The following is a 17,427-nucleotide window of genomic DNA, read 5'->3' on the forward strand; positions in this document are numbered from 1 at the left end:
TTTCATTGAGGCTGTCACAATATGCGGGATGATTGTTACACAATTTTGCATAGTTGCATTGTCAATGGCGTTAGATTTCGTTGCAAATAACGTGACGACAAGTTCAAAACACAATGTAGTGGAGTTTGTACAGAGGGTGATTATGAGAGTAGTGATATCACATATTATGGTGTTCTACTTGAAATTTTAGAATTGGATTTCATCTATCAACGTACGGTATTCATGTTTCGTTGCAAGTGGTACAATATTGATCCGAAAGGAAAAAGAATAGTGGTTAATAATAATTTGACATCACTTGACATTACATCTAATTGGTATGCTGAAGATCCATTTATTTTAGCCACACAAGCTCAACAAGTTTTTTATCTAAATGACTGGAGTCGGGGAAAGAATTGGATGGTTGTACAAAAGGTAAATCATTGGAACATATATGATATAATTAAGCATGACGATGATGAAGAGAGGGTGAACGATGATATCTTTCAAGAGGAAGAATCTAGTGAGTTACTGCTTTTTCAGCCAACAAAAGAAGTAGTCGACACGTCTTTATTAGTTCGACAAAATGAAGAACCAATAACTCTGCCTCATGAGAGTTGGTGGTTAAGCTACGTAGGGAACAAGCATTTATTAATGATCGAGAACAGAACTTGGAAGATATTGAGGACTATGATGACGACGGTAGATTTTTTATAACCGATGAAGTAACTTTAGAATCTGAGACTGATGATGACTCTGATGACCCAGATCTTGATGAAGATGATAATGCATGATGTGTGATTTTTATTACAGTTCTTGCATGGCTACTAGTGGGCGAAAGGGTAAGGGTGCACGAAGAGGAGGACGAGTTGGCCGACAAACAAAGCCTATTGTTGCCCCCATTACATTAGTTTATGGTTTGTTGCATTTAGATTTATTATTGATTTCATTATTTTTCCAACAATTGCCTTTAGTACTTACATGCATATTTATTTTTATATAGGAGGACATGTTAGAGGACAGACAGAGCCTATTGTTACCCCCATTACATCACATTCTGGTTTGCTTCATTTAGATTTATAGCTAATTTCATTATTTTTCCAACATTTATCTTTGGTGCTTACATACATATTCATTTTTATGCAGGAGGACAGGTTGGAGGACAGACAGAGCCTATTGTTGCCCCCACTACATCTCCGTCAGTAGAGCCTATTACAATCCCATCTCCATCAGTTGTTGCACATTCTAGTTTGCTAACTATCACAATCTGATTTGCTGCATTTAGATGTATTGTTGATTCTATTATGAGTTTATTTTCTTATAAAGTTAGGTTTCATATAATAAATTTTCAAGTATAACAAAGTCAGTTTCTACTTCTAAGAAATTAATATTTGAGTTATGATTAAACTAAAGTATAAAAAAGTTAGAATTCAATCAGTTTCTATGTCTAACATCTTTAGCTGTAGATGTGGATGTGCACACCTCATATCGATCAACAGTTGCAGATGTGGATGTGGATGCACTTGAAGGTTCAAATGTACATAGGAGTAATTATGGATAACGTGCTCGGAAGGTGAAGAAACATGCTAAGGGAGGATTGACTATGGAGTTCAATTTTACTCTGTTGCAAGCTATTTGTGACAATGCAGAGATGTTTAATAATGAAATTGGATACATTGTACGTAAGAATTGTAGTTTTCAATATAAGGAGTGGAGATGTGTACCTTCGACAGTTAAGGCACCGCTTCGTAACAAACTTCTTGTAAGTAAATCACCATTTTATTACTTTTACTTTGTATATATATGTGTTTTCTTATTGCTAACATTATATGACTTCTTTTCTTTTTTAGACTATTTTTGATATCAACATTGAGGATAAGAATGTCCAAAAGGTCATCGATAAACAAATGCAACGAGCTTGGAGAGGCCACAAATATAAGCTACATGCTTACTTCAAAGAAATTGGAGGAGAGAAAGATCTAATTAAGGCCAAGAGTAAGCGCCATGAGGAAGTGAGCCAAGAGGATTGGGATTACCTTTGTGATCTTTGGACAAATCCTGTTTTTATGGTAATGCTTATAACTGTTTTTCAGGATTCCTTTTTCTTATTAATGAAAATATATATTTATTAGTGAAATATTAATTTTTAAAGGAACGAGCACAAAAGAATGCCAACTCTCGTGCAAAATGAAAGTGGGAATCTAGAAATGGTTCGAGGAGTACAGCGCGTCATCACGTTGTTCGTGGAGCTAACTTGGATGGCCTGACAGGACATATTGAGACTTGACATCTTCGACATTGGCATTCCGAACACGGTTGGTCGTCTCCAGAGTTAGAGGCTAAATATGTAAGTATATTATTTTTACTCTGGATTAGGGGAGGAAAAAGTTCAAATCAGGGAAGATTGGTTTGCATAGTTTTATTTTTATTAATTGAAGAGCTTATGTTGGGTATCTTGTGAAGAGTATTGGGTTCAATCAAGGATAAGTGTTTTGTAGGAGTAAAGAAAGTTATCAAAAAGAAAAAGGAATGGAGTAATGCACTAGAAATGTCTTTTTTATGATGTAGTTAATGCACTGGGAATTTTTTTTTTTTTTTGGAATCAGATTGATCTTAAAACTTGCATTTTCGTTTCTTTTCTAGTTTTTCTTTGTATTTTTGCCATGTTTTTTGAAAGGTGGAGGGAGTTGATGTGTGAAGGGATGGATTAGTTTTTCTTTGTAACTCTGAATGAATTTGAACAATATAGAATTTCATCATATTGTGGAGATCTAGTTGTTGCTAGTTGTTACTTAAGTAGAAAGCATTTGTTGGATTTTCCATCATATTTCTTTGTCAGTGGCATAAATAGCATTGAGTGGGTATGCTTGTGAAAAATCATGGTCGATTTTGATGATTCAACTCCTTTATATTGGCATAATTGAGACAATATTTTTAATTTAAAAATAATTGATTAAGAATATGTTGTATTTTTTTATAGGAACAAATGATGCAGTTGAGGCGAGATAATCCTCCAAATAAAATGACTGATAAGGATATCTTAGAAAATGTTCTTGAACGACAATCTGTTCGCTTGTTTGGTTGGGGGAAATCTCCTAGTACTTCCGGGACAACATGCACTAGTGAGGAGTCTAGTTGTCCAACTTACAAACAATTGGTTGATGATTTGAACCAGTACATGTCTCTTTTTCAAGAGCTCCAGGGAGACGCGAACATGTTGCGGCAACTATTGATTGAAAAGAATATTATGCCTCCTCCGTCTACTGCACATGTACTATCGGATCATAGTTCAGGACGATCTCGCCTCAATCCATCCCGCCTCGACCCATCTAGCTCTAGCCCTTCCCTCCATTCTACTAAAGAGGAGTTTGGCGACAAGATTTAATAATTTGTTTTATGCTTTTTTTTCAATAATATTTGAACTTTTTAGGTGACTTTATGATTTTATACTTATTTTGTGACTTTATGACTTTTTATGTGCGTATATGTTTGATCTAAATTATAATAGATGACTTTTTATTTTGTGACTTTTTATGTGCAATAATTGAAATTTTAAATATAATATTTTAGCTTTGTCCACACATTATATTTTTTTTACCTACACATAACGTTTTTACCCACATAAAAAAATTATTTTTAATATTATTACCCACACATAATCTTAACTTTACTTACACGTAAACAAATACACGTGTCATGCCACATCATCGTCCAATTAAAGCCACATTATTTGCCATGTCTTCAGCCATGTCATCATCCACATCACAATTACAACTTCTTGACATAAAAATACTTACACATACAGAAATATTTACCTACACATATATGTGTGGGTAATATATTAAGATTTACCCACACATGAATATATGTGTGGGTAAAAGTTATTTTCTAAACCCCTTTACCCACACATCTTGACATTTGCATTATGTGTAAAGAAAAATTATAATTGACACATAAGGTGATTTTTACCCATATTTACGTGTGTGGGTAAATCCCTTAATTTCTTGTAGTGTTTCAAACTTAAAGCTAAATCATATCATTCCTCATATCTATCCCAAAATTTTCATACATTTTCTTGAAAAGAGAATCATTATACACATCAAATTGCGGAAGCTAAAATTGAACATGATATCTTAACATTGATCATAAATCAATTCTTACATCCTCATTAACCATAAATAAGGTTATACATTATCGTTCCTCAAAACGTTTAGAATTTAAAGTAGTAGAACTTAAATACATGGGTTACATAACATACATACAATATAACATGCACTTTGCTAAGTGTCATTCCATGCCTAATTCATCATCGTTTCTGCTACAATCGCCATCTGAAACGTTTGAATATTATAGGGGCAAAACCCAAGTTAGATGATGAATCATCTAAGTAAGGGAATAGTAAACATATTTCGTGCATGAATGCAAAATGTTCTTTCCATACCTACTGCTGCTCCCCATTTTTACAGTCTCCTTACCAAGCCAAGGTGTATGGGTGCACCCTTGGCAGAGTAGCGATGTCAGTTCATAATCTCAAACCCTTATGCGATGCATGATCAATAATACCATTGTGAATATATGCACATTTTATCATTAATACATGTAAATGTAGTCTACATGATATATTTATATCAAGGCATGACAACATGATAAAATCATTTACTTAAAATCGGGTTTTGGGTTGAACCACTTATAAACAAAGCATTTTCCATAAAACTAAATCTAGTTGGAAAGTACCACTTACAAACCAATCATTTTCCATAAAACTAAATCCAGTTGGGAAGTACCATTTACATTTTCAAGCTTATCGGGCTACCTTGATATTCATTCATTATCTCGAAATACGTGCATCACCTCGATTTGCATGCCAACCTCAAAATTCGCACAAGTCACTTAAACTTTAAGCCTCAAAGCATCCTAATCACTATATTTGATTAAATAAGCATTAAAATCTATTTTTCTATAATTTCTTGTATTTTTTTATTTTTCTCTCTATTTCTTTCTATTTTTCCTCAATAAATATGAACTAAATATTTCTCAAATATTTCACTATGACAATTCATAAAATAATATTCATGAATTTTTTTTCTATAGAATTTTACTTACCTTAACTTAGCCTCTAAGGCTTCTTCAGTATGCATGTCATATTCTCGAAATGCATGCCCGGATAATTTTTCTTGATAAAATCTTTGGAATATTACAGAATCTCCAAATCCTATTTTTTGGGATTTTTCTAGCACTTTTTTCTATTTTCTTTCCATTTCCCCTTTTCTTTTCTTTTTCTTCTTCCTCTTCCTTCTTCTTCTTCCTACTTCTTCTCGCGGGACCTGCGCGCATGGCCACCACCGCCCGCGCGCCTTCTAGCCTTGCCACAGCCCTTGCCTGTTGCCCCCGGCCTTGCCGGCCTCTGCGACCGCCGCTAGGTGCTGCCCGTGGCCGCCGCTGGTTGCTGTCTCGCTGCAATCGGTTGCGGCCATGGCTGCATCCCTTGCTTCCCTGGTCGCCTCCCAGCCTCGACCGAGCTCTCCCTTCGTTGTCGTACCATGCGGCCATCACCGGCCGCGCCTCCCTATTGCTACTCCTTCTTCCTCATCCGCCATGGCCGAGCATTGAAGCTTTTGCTTCGCGATCATGGCCGCTGGAAATGACCACTCCTCGGTCGATAACTCTTTCTCGCGATCTTTCTCTCTCTCTCTCTCTATCCCACGAGCTCTCTCCGCCTCTCTCTCGACCACTGCCACAGCAGCTTGAAGCTACTACACCATGGCCAAATTCGACCTTCTCTTTTCTCCTCCCTTGCTTCAATTGCTCTCAATTCTCTATCTATTTATAGGCAATACTCGGACTCTCCTCATTGCCTGGCCGTTCCCTATTGCATGCAAAACCTTTTAAATCTTGCAGGGCATGGACGACCATCACTCACACACGCACATGCACATGCAAACGCAAATGAAAATTCCACCTATGTATATATATGTAATTATATATTACACTAATTTAGACATTTAAACCTCACATTTCATCCTAAATTCATTAGAACAATTCCTTAATCGCAATTACATCCTCAAACACTAAATTAGATTGCATTCCAATACTAAAAATCCAAAATTAATAAATCTGAGTTTACTTGATAAGAATGATTCCACCCCAGTGTCCTCACCGGGCTATTGTTTCACCTCGAAACCACTGAAGGGTTGCTCAATACGAAAAACTGGAGCCCCCTCAGGCTTCTGTTATTTTTTCGGAGATCCCTTATGACAATTCAGTTTTACAGCCTAAATAGCAGTTGTATTTTAGCTATACCAAAACCGTTCCCGATCTGATTTCTTTCAATACCATAAATCTTATCTCGGAACGCTCATCGAGACCATATCATTTTCCTTCGGCATCTTAGCTCCAGGGCACTCCCTGCAATCGATTCGGTATTAATAACTACTATCAAGCCAATTTTTCGGCATTCCAAACTTGCTTAAATTATGTGGCAACCTCACGAAAATATGGGTTCTTATAATGGCCAAGGATTTACACGTATTTGAGGTGTTCCCTTGGGGTATGTATGTCTACAGTAAGAGTAAACATTACATCTGGTTGGCCATGAAAGAAAGGAAATTGACTGGTGAAGGTGGGAAGAAAATCAACCTTTATAATTTTGTGTGGGCATTTAAGGTACAATCAGTAATATATTACTCTCTCTTTATTGTATATGATTTGTCTATAGTAACTAAATGTTTGTTTTGTTTTTTAATTTTTATTTTATTTTATTTTTTACTCTCTACAGTGGTGGTTAATTGAAACGTTCACATGGGTTTAGAATAAATGGGCCGTCAGACTGTTCGACGCAGACATTTCAAGTTTCTACGACATTTCAAGATGTAGAAACTGGTTATAAAAAAAAAGGTCATAGATAAAAAATTACGACGACTACCTTAGGAAGGAAGTGTGCAACCTACCCTAAATTTCGTTTATTTTTTAAATCATATCTATCTAAATAATACAATTTTGTAGGCACAAGGATTGGGTCTGACGCTTGAGCCCACTGATGCTGAGTGGGAAACAAATTTTTGGAGATCCTTTAACCCTCAGCACTTGGTTGGGCTCGACGCCTATAAATTTGGGGCGGAAGGGGTGACGAGGAGGAAGATGAGGGCGGGGATGAGGACGAGACGAGTAGGATACATTTAGATGATGAGGGAAAGAAAGAGAATGGGGAGGAGAATGAGAAGGATAAGGAGGAGGCAAGATTCCCTGACAGTTCACACCACGAACAATACGAGGCAAGGATATGATTTTTGTTATAATAATAATTTTAATTTATACTTTTTGTAATTATTTATATTTTTTTGTTTGTCTTTTGTAGATCACCGAGATGCTACAACAAACTCTAGATATGTTGTAGAGAATGGATGGGGAAATGAGTCAGATGAGAACATAGTTGCTAAGACTAAAATAGGTATGGGAATCACTAGAGAGGGGGCAGACAACACTGTGTGTTAGTCTACATATCCCGCATATTCCCCTAGATCACAGCGATCATGCTTATGAGCAGTCTTAGGGTGGTGATCAGGTAGATCCTGATCATCACGATGAAGAGCAGGCATCTACATCTGGAGTAAGCTCCAAATTTACTTTTATACGTTTTACATCATTCTAAAATACCATTTTGTAACAGTTAGGTTTTGTTCAGTCACAGGAGGAGGAAGTGGTTAGGGTCGACAGGCGACCTATGCGAGATAGATTGCCATCGTAGTTTCGTCGGCCACCTTTCACTGATCCAATAAAATGTAAAAACGAAAGAAGGATGCTGCTTTGGAGGAGTCAGATGTGGACCCAATGCCGCTGGATATGGAGATAGTGCCCCCTAAGGGCTACATTGAGTTCATAGGCTCCAACGAAAATATTAGGTAAGTAACCATTACATTTTTCTATTTACATCAATAGTACATTCTTACTCTTATTTTTCTTGGTTATTGTAGTCTTCACACTGGTTTCATTCTCAATCTAACATCGGCTGAACTCTGAAACATAGAGAATGAGACCAAATGATTGGAGGGTTATCATATCGATAGTTACATGTGTTGCCTGAGACGTATAAAGTCTCGACGTCAATATGACACAAACTACACTATCATGTCAACCTCATTTTTTGTGAGTGTTACACTACTTTTTTTTTTTTTTTTTTGCATCTCAATTTAGTATGTGACTAATATTTTTATTTTATTTTATTTTCCAGACATCTATAGAAAGATTTTAAGAGTACGAGAGCAACATAAGGGTTTTCACGCCTTCTATTGTATTTATCCTAGAAGATTGGGCCGGTTTCATCGACGGGTGCACTGATAGGGATCTCCCTTGGTGGACGGTTGACTATGTAAGTCTTAATTCATTCAATTTAATGATTTATTTATTTATTTTCGTACGACTAATGTATTAAAATAAAATACAGGTGTTGCTCTCGTGTAATATATTGAATTCTCACTAGTTTCTCTTAAAGAATTGTTTGAAAGATATGAGAGTTGTCATATATGACTCTAATGCCATGAGCGAAGACAGTAGTAGATGCAGGGTAGAATCTGTACAATCACTTGTGAGCTTGTTACCCATTCTACTGAAGAGAGGTGCATATTATGAACATGTAACCGCAACTGCGACCCTAGGCAAAGATTGGGAAGTGAAGAATACTGATCCTCAGAAGGTGCCTCAGCAACTGGATGGGTAAATTAATTAAAATTATATTACAAAGTCAATTTTCATGAAAATATGGTTATGCTGTCAATGTGTGTTATGTCTAATATAGGGCTAGCTACGGGTGCTACGTTATCAAATATGTCGAGGACATACTGAGGCATAATGAGGATGATTGGCAGATGCACCCGACTCTGGATGTCCGTACCCTCCGGAGACAGATTGAAATATTTTTGTATAGACATAACATTGTAGTATAGCTTGTATATCATTGGATTAATAGATTCTCCATATTGTGTTATTATTTTCATCTAGTTCAAGTGTTGTATATTTTTGTATAGAAGCAAATAACAAATAGTGTATTGCTCACTTGATGAAATGTGATTTGTGGTGTTGTTGAGGGTAAGGGATAAGTGGTTGTGGTGGCAGTATGTTGTTGGTAAGAGAGATTGAGTCTTTACTATTATGATGGTAAATGTTATTATGGTAGTGATGTGTAATTTATGCACAATTAATTCGGACAAATATACCCTAGTGAAATATGCATATAGTGATGAAAAGAGTGTCGATCCCACGAGAACTAGATCACAATATCAAAATAATTTTAATTAGTCTAAGTTGAACTAATTAAATAATTGGATAAATAAAAAGAAAAATAAATGAAAAATTGAATTCTTTATGAGAAAAATTAATTAATGAATGTACTAGGGTTTAGATTTCATTTAATGTGGGTTATGTAATTATTTATTCAATTCAGATTCAAAACCAAAAATATCCTTACAGTATTTTATAATTATTTGCATGTGATGGTGGATTTTTCTCAATTAATTAATAAGCTTTCTCAAGTCATATTAATCATTTATTAATTCAATTTAAGTGTCAAATTTTTGAGTAGATATCAACGAAATAAATAAGTATTAAGTTATTTGAAAACCTCTAATCTCATAAGGGGATTTGACTCACTAAGCTTTCTTGATTCCCACACATGAGCTAATTATCTTTCGATTTCATAGTCTAGCATGTGATTTATATTTCCTATAGATCTAATTTATAACAATCCTTTAGTCAGTCATGCATAAATTATTAAAATGTGGCCAATCTTTTAAAACATTAAACGCAACAATATAAATTCCTCACGCAAATAATAATCGGGTTTTGAATCGAACTAAACAAATAATCATATAATTCCAAAATTAAAATTCATCCAAACCCTAGCTAAAACAATTTAGCTAAACATAATTAAAATAAAAATAAAATAAAGAAAAAGTTCTCTGCCCAGATCTGAAACAGATCTGGGTGCAACTGTTGTGCGTGCAGCTTGCTTGTGCGTTCGCCTTACAATTCTTCATTGTGCGCGATCTCCTATTGCCTTCAATTCCAATTTGTGCGTCGAGAAGAAGCCTCCCAATCTCTCCTCACTATGCTTCGTCTCCATTGGGCGCCTCCCATCTCCATCCCATTCTTTTATCTTATAATATATATATATATATATATGGGCATGGACTTGCCTACCTTGAGTCCTCCAATTTCACGCCTATGCCATGGACTTATTTAATAATATATATACATATATATATATATGCACATGGCGTGTTCTATTCTCCACATTCAAGCCATTTATTTAGTATAGTATATAATAGATATATATAAATATTATAATTTAATATATAATATAATATATATTTTATTTTTAATAAATATTTAATTAATTGTAATATAATATATATAGATAAAATACTACAATATATATTTAATTATTAATAAATAAATAAATATTTTTTTAATTATATTATAATATTAATTTAATATAATATTAACTTTACTAATTACTTTATAATATCTTCTTTTTTTCTTTCCTTTTATGTCCAAATCTTCGAAATAATATCCTTTATTGGATTCCTATAAAAAGAGATTAAAATAATGTAAAATCCATATAAATACATATTTATGTAGGAAAAATAGCATAAGGTTAAGATAAAAATTAGATAAAAATATATATACAATTAAGCCCTATCAAATACTCCCACACTTAATCTTTTGCTTGTCCTCAAGCAAAGGAAAGAAATAATAAAAAAATAAACATTTCATTTTCATGCTAGGCCAAAATCAAGAATCCAATAACATATCAATGCAAAATTAATCTCAGAATTGGTTACCCTCCATATTATCATATCAACTCTAAATCCCAAAACATTAATCTAAAGAATTAGTCATACAAAATCATCACTTTTGATGCCATGCATATTTCAAAATTAATTCATGAAACCTTGCAACTAACACAATTAAATCATGCAATAACTTTCTTGCAATTACTTTTCTCCACTACTACAAACATAAAGAGGAACATGGATGATTTTTTTTTTTTTTTGAATCAATCTTTCCTAAGCATTACTTGGCTTTAGACGCGAATGTCGATATTTTGTGATGAAGACACCCGGTTATTCCCCTAAATTATTGCTTAGAATGCATTTGTATTATCATATTTTGAACTACCGTTTGACGTGAAGGATAATGCAGGAGCACACTGTCAACCCCTAGTTACTACTAAGCAGCTCAAAACATAGGAGTAAATAAATAGCAATAACAATTTTTTTTCTTTTCTTTTTTTTTTTGTTTTGCTCTTTTTTTTTTCCTTTTCTTTTTCCATCATCCCATTTTACTTCAACTCTGTTTAGGCCTAGTTTCGAGAAATAATCACAATATTATTCTCACATAATCAATCATGCATAATCACAAATACCGTGAATTTTGTCAAGAAGCATATATTTCAACAATCACGATAATCCGGCATAATCAATTCTTTTTCCTTAATACTGTTAAACCCAGAATCAATAATCAAATAGAAGAATTCCCAATCTTGAATTAACTATGCATTAAACCAAAGTTAAAATAGGAAACATGAAATCGGCCTAGATATGAAAATAAAATATTTTTTAAAGAAAATCATCATTCATGCACGTGATATATTTCTTCTTTTTTTTTTTTTTTTTGCAATAAACAAAATTGAGAATTATTGAATTTCCCACCCCCACAGGAAAAGAAAAACAATACTCCCCTGATGTAAGCCTTCTTGAAATGCTTGAAAATTACTGACCTTATTCTTTTGAAGGAGCGGGGTTGGATTTCTTTATTCAACACGTCCTAAAAAGAAGAAGAAGAAAAAAATGAAATAAGAAATCAATTCAAGAATATTCTAAAAAATAAGAGAAATAAAAAGAAAAAATAAATAATATTTCGAATAGGTTGCCTTCCATCAAGCACTTCTTTATAGTCATTAGCTTGACTAGGTTTTTGTCTTCACGGAGGCTTGAATCCTTTTTCCATTAAAACTTTGTTTATGCCAATTGATGCACCTATTCCTTGACTACTAGCAACTCTCAATCCAATCCCCTTCTTTTGCTCCCTTAACACCCTTATTAACTTTTCCTTTTCATGACCTAGTGGCTTAGCTTTTGAAGAGGAAGAAGAAACATCCAAAGGCAACAACTTGTCTCTTTTAGATGGACAATATTTTTGCTTTTTTTCCAAATAGCCCACGACCACGGCCTTGTTCTTGGCATTTAAAAGTTGTTCCTGCTCATCAAAAGAGTTAGCAATGCAATTTTCTATAGGCTCATCTAATCTCTCTACCAAATCATCAATACCATCTATCTTTAAGACTTCTTTTTCATTGTCATTAGAATGTTCTGTAGCCTTAAACACATTGAAAGTAACTGTCTCATCATAAATTCTAAGGCTAAGTGTTCCTTGTTGGACATCAATCAAAGCTCTCCCTATGTTAAGAAAAGGTCTCCCTAAAATTAAGGGCATATCATAATCTTCTTCCATGTCCAGAACAATAAAGTCAATAGGAAAAATAAATTTATCTGTTTTTACCAAAACATCTTCCACTACTCCCCTTGGATATTTGATACTTGATAGCGCGCATATTTTATATTATTTATCCATCTTATTCCATCTTCATTGCACTCTATTTAGGTTATTTTATTTGTCTTGTGTTTATTTTATTTTATTGGACTTCACACTATTTTTATTCTTATTTGGCAGATTTGGACCGCATATTTGAGCTATTTCGATAAAGGCGTAAGTGGGCTTCGCAAGGTGGACGGACATCGAGTTTGAAAGAGGCAACTGTTGGAAATGTATGCCCTAAAGACACGTTTTGTTTAATTTATGGTAATGATGTTTCTTTTATTCAGTTTATGGCACATATATTATTTGCATTTAATTGTTGGAAAGGTGTCCATGCTATTAAGTAAGTGATTCATGTGATGGGTCGTTCTTCACAGTTAGGCATGAATCATGGGTACTTAATAAGCAAGAAAATATTACTCTTGATCTTTTGATAGAACTGGGCATTCTATCATGATAAGATCATTGTGCAATAGATCCTAATGGAGGATGGCTTGCCTTAGCTAGTAAACAGTCCGTTTACTCTAATTGTACAAGCGCATTTGGAATGCGTAGAGTGGACCTGTGATAGAAGCTAATGACAAAGTACTAATTATCATGGAGCTAGTCTATCACTGCTACTACGTGGACGAGTACTCTAATACTTGAGTATTAGTTGGTGGTCTAGTGAACCTAGAGCTATATTCTTAGATTCATTGTAGGTGAGGTCTATCAAAGATCAATATCCTTTTGAGTTAGGAGTATGGTTTCTAATTAGCTAAGACAGACTAATACAAGATAGTTTCTGTGATTCACCCCCTTGTGATTGTCCAAGAATAATCGAATAATCCAGGGCCCTGGGAACGTGACTTAAGAGTGTGTGCTTCTGGGTAGCTCCCAGTGATAAGCAAGTACATTCGAGTAGTCACGGATTATTGGACTAGTGACCTAAGGATGGTAGAAATCATTTAGAAAGGTGTTAGTACATTATTCCTTTCTAAATGATGGGTGTTACGCAGAGGGGTATTTTCGTCATTACACTAGTAGGTCAAAGACATGGCATATGCAAAATTATTCGTGGGGTCAGTGTTACCATATGGTGATAGTTGGAACACTTAGAATGACAAAATATAGCTACTAGGTAGCAGGGATATTTTGGTCATTTTAGTAGCCGTGAATAATTTGTCTTTTGGTCCCCGGGGTAGCTCGATGTAACTCATGTATTTTTTAATACATTTGGCTTGTTGGATAAATTATATTGAGAGAGAATTATTTTATTCAGAATGGTCTATAATTAATTGGGCTAGAATAAAATAATAGTTCATTAGGGTTTTTAATTAATTAATTGGGCTAACCCAATTAGAAAATTAATTAAATGATCTTGGCCCATTAGGGTTTGGCCCACTAGGGTTTTAACCCTAGGGTTCTCCCTATATATTCTCTCATTATTTGTTTTTTCATCTAAGTTGTTTTTCATTCTTCTTCACCGAAGAAAGGCCACGAGTTCGAGTCATATTTCGGAAGATCGAAAGAGAGCCTCGAAGTTCTGATGCGAAGGAGCTGAAGGATAGCAAGACAGCCGTCGTCTCCACCACGCGAAGAAGCTACCGCGCATCCTGCCCCTATCGCCCCATTCCGACCGGTAATCCGCCGTAAAAGTAAGTCTCTTAGATTCTAATCAATACGAGGATCGTTTTTGATTAAAACGCTTCCGTTGCATGCTTTTGTATCCTCGTTTTTGATCCGTCAGCAACCATACTTCATTATGGGTTATGGGAAAATTTAGAATCGATTGGGCCCTTTTTAATTAATTAAATTATGGGCCATATGTAATAAAAAAACCCTAAGCCCATTTAGCCTAGGTTTTTCTTTTCCAAAACCCTATAAATAAGAGCTAGCTAAGAGGTATTAGGGTGGCCGATTTTGGAGGATTCTCACGGTTTCAACCTAGAAGCTATGGAAGGCTAATTCGCTTGTAATCTGCTACATTCTCGTACCCCTTGCTCGGTTTGAGTCTCGGTCATATAATCGAATCTGGTTTGGAACTCGATTCTCCTGTTTTTATTGATGATTTCGCTTTTTTCCTTCTCTAAGTTTATGTATGTTTCTTTTACACGGTTGTGTGAATGCATGCATGATCTTTGGATGGGTTTAATTGACGTGCTCAGTTGAGGCTTTGATTAGAAAGAAACGGTATATTATAAATTGTATGAGTGATTGCTCGTTTTGATTTAATCTTTTATGGTTGTAGAAAAAAAAAATCAAACCAAACAGATTATTTTCATAAGTGAGACGAGGATTACCGTGGTAAGGAGGTAGGGTTTGTAGCGGGTTACATTTTAGTTGGTCGAGAATTCATCTTTGTTTCATTCTTGAGCGTTTTTAAGTTCGATTTTCATCACAACCCCCCTCGTTTAATCTTATTTTGACAGTTCGTTGGGAGACAACCTGGGGAGCATCCTAGCTGCAAACCAATCTTAATACATACACTAATCTGGTCGATTCGATAGCCTTGATCAGTATTTATATCGGCCAATTGAAGAGAAATAGTTGTGGGTGTTGGTTCTTTTAATCCAAGTTTCCTGAAAATAGAAAAGGGCATCAAATTAATACTTGCACCAAGGTCGCATAAAACTTTATCAAACTTAATTTCATCAATAGTGTAAGGAATAGAAAAGCTCATTGGATCCTTGAGTTTTGGAGGCAATTTGTTTTGTAGAATTGCTGAACATTCTTTATTAAGTTTCACCATCTCAAATTCCTCCAACTTTCTTTTGTTTGCAATTATGTCTTTCAAAATTTTTGCATAACTTGGCATCTGTACAATAACATCAAGAAGAGATTCATTAATATGCAGCTTTTTAAACACTTCTAAAAATTTAGCAAATTGTTTATCCAAGTTAGCCTTCAGAAATCTTTTAGGAAAAGGAAAAGGTGGTTTGTAAGATTTTAAATTAAGAGAAGAAGAACTTCCCTTTTTCTCCATTGATAACTCACGGTCCTCTTCTTTGGCTTTAAGCTCTTGGCTTTTTTCATCTTTTGCATGCTTTTCATCTTTTTCTTTACTTTCTAGTTTTTTTCCACTTCACAAAGTGATGGCTTTTACATGCTTCCTTGGATTCTTCTCAGTATTGCTAGACAATCCTCCTTATGGTCTTTTTGAAATTGCTTAGGCAATTTGAATTTCCAAGCTTTGCATTATTGCCTCGTACTATTGATAAACCTTGCCATCATATCTTCCAAATTTGACTTCTTCTCTTGTGGAATTTGTTGTTGTTGTTGTTGAAAACCGGGGGGCACTCTTTGTTGATTATTACTCCAAGAAAGATTAGGATGGCTCCTCCATCCTGGATTGTAGGTGTTGGAGTAGGGATTCAAATTTAACATGTTGCCACCATAAAAAATAAAATTAGTTTGTTCAGAAGAACCAAAATAAAAAGGATTTCCTATTTGAAAATCTATACTAGCATGTCCCCTTCGTCCACAAAGTTCACAAGAAAGAAAATAAGAAAACGAAGAAGCATTCCTAGCTGAAACCCCCAAATTACCCAAATTCTTATTTAATTCAGCAATTTGAATAGATAAAGCAGTGATAGAATCAACATTATAAATTCCAACTCACTTTTTATTTGCTCTCTCATTGTCCCATTGATAATTGTTGGCTACCATCTCCTCCAAAAGTTCATATGCTTCTTCAGAAGTCTTCCTCATAAGGGTACCACTTGCAGTTGCATCTAACATTGAACGAGAAGATTGATTAATACCACTGTAAAAAGTTTGCACTTGCATCCAAACAGGTAGACCATGGTGAGGACATTTCCTAAGCAATTACTTAAATCTCTCCCACGACTCATATAAGGATTCATTACCAAATTGTGAAAAAGTTGTTATGTCATTCCTTAATTTAGTAGTTTTAGCAGGTGGAAAATATTTAGATAAATTTTTTTGTGCCAAATCATTCCATGTAGTAATAGAACCTGCTGGAAGAGAATTAAGCCATTCTTTTGCTCTATCTTTCAAGGAAAAGGGAAACAACCTAAGTCGAACTACTAACTCCATTATGCTTAAAAGTATCACATATTTCAAGAAAATTAGCAATATGAGACTTAGGATCATCATTAGGGCCAGAAAATTGTACACACCTGGATCATCTGAATAATTGCAGGCTTGATCTCGAAATTATTTTCTTGCACATTTGGCCTCCTAATGCTTGATGTAGTGCCATCCAGAGTAGGTGTAGCATATGAGCTCAATGTCCTTGGATTAGTTTGGGTTTCTTGTTCTTGCTTAATCTTATTCTTTTTCTCCTTCTTTCGCTTTTTCAAAGTTTTTTCAATTTCTTAATCAATGGGTATCAATTCTCCACCACTAGTGCATGTTATGCACCATGAAACCTACAAAGAAAAAGAAAAAGAAACTAAAATTAAAAATAAAATTTCTAAAAGTTAAAAAAATAATAAATAATAAAATTAAATTAAAATTGTAAATCGTAAAAAAAATAAAAAGATGTTCAATCTAAGGCTAAATTATGCAGTTTTGATATGCAATAAACTAGTCCCCGGCAACGGCTCCAAAAACTTGATGTGTAATTATGCACAATTAATTCGGGCAAGTGTACCCTACTTAAATATGCATATAGTGATGAAAAGAGTGTCGATCCCACGCGGACTAGATCACAATACCAAAATAATTTTAATTAGTCTAAGTTGAACTAATTAATTAATCAGATAAATAAATAAAAAACTGAATTTGTTATGAGAAAAATTAAATAATGAATGCACTAGGGTTTAGATTTCATTTAATTTGGGTTATGTAATTATTTATTCAATTCAGATTTAAAACCAAAAATACCCTTACAGTATTTTATAATTATTTGCATGT

At 34.5% G+C, this 17,427-nt stretch overlaps 1 non-coding gene across 1 annotated transcript; it reads left to right on the top strand.

The window, feature by feature from the left end:
• Positions 1-16,345: 16,345 nt before the first annotated feature.
• Positions 16,346-16,452, top strand: LOC127787748 (small nucleolar RNA R71). The gene has a single exon (XR_008020213.1). It is a non-coding gene; the product is annotated as a small nucleolar RNA R71 (small nucleolar RNA).
• The last annotated feature ends 975 nt before the right edge of the window (positions 16,453-17,427 follow it).

The sequence above is a fragment of the Diospyros lotus genome, chromosome 12, assembly GCF_014633365.1.
Source record: "Diospyros lotus cultivar Yz01 chromosome 12, ASM1463336v1, whole genome shotgun sequence".
In the NCBI taxonomy this organism is placed as follows: Eukaryota; Viridiplantae; Streptophyta; class Magnoliopsida; order Ericales; family Ebenaceae; genus Diospyros; species Diospyros lotus.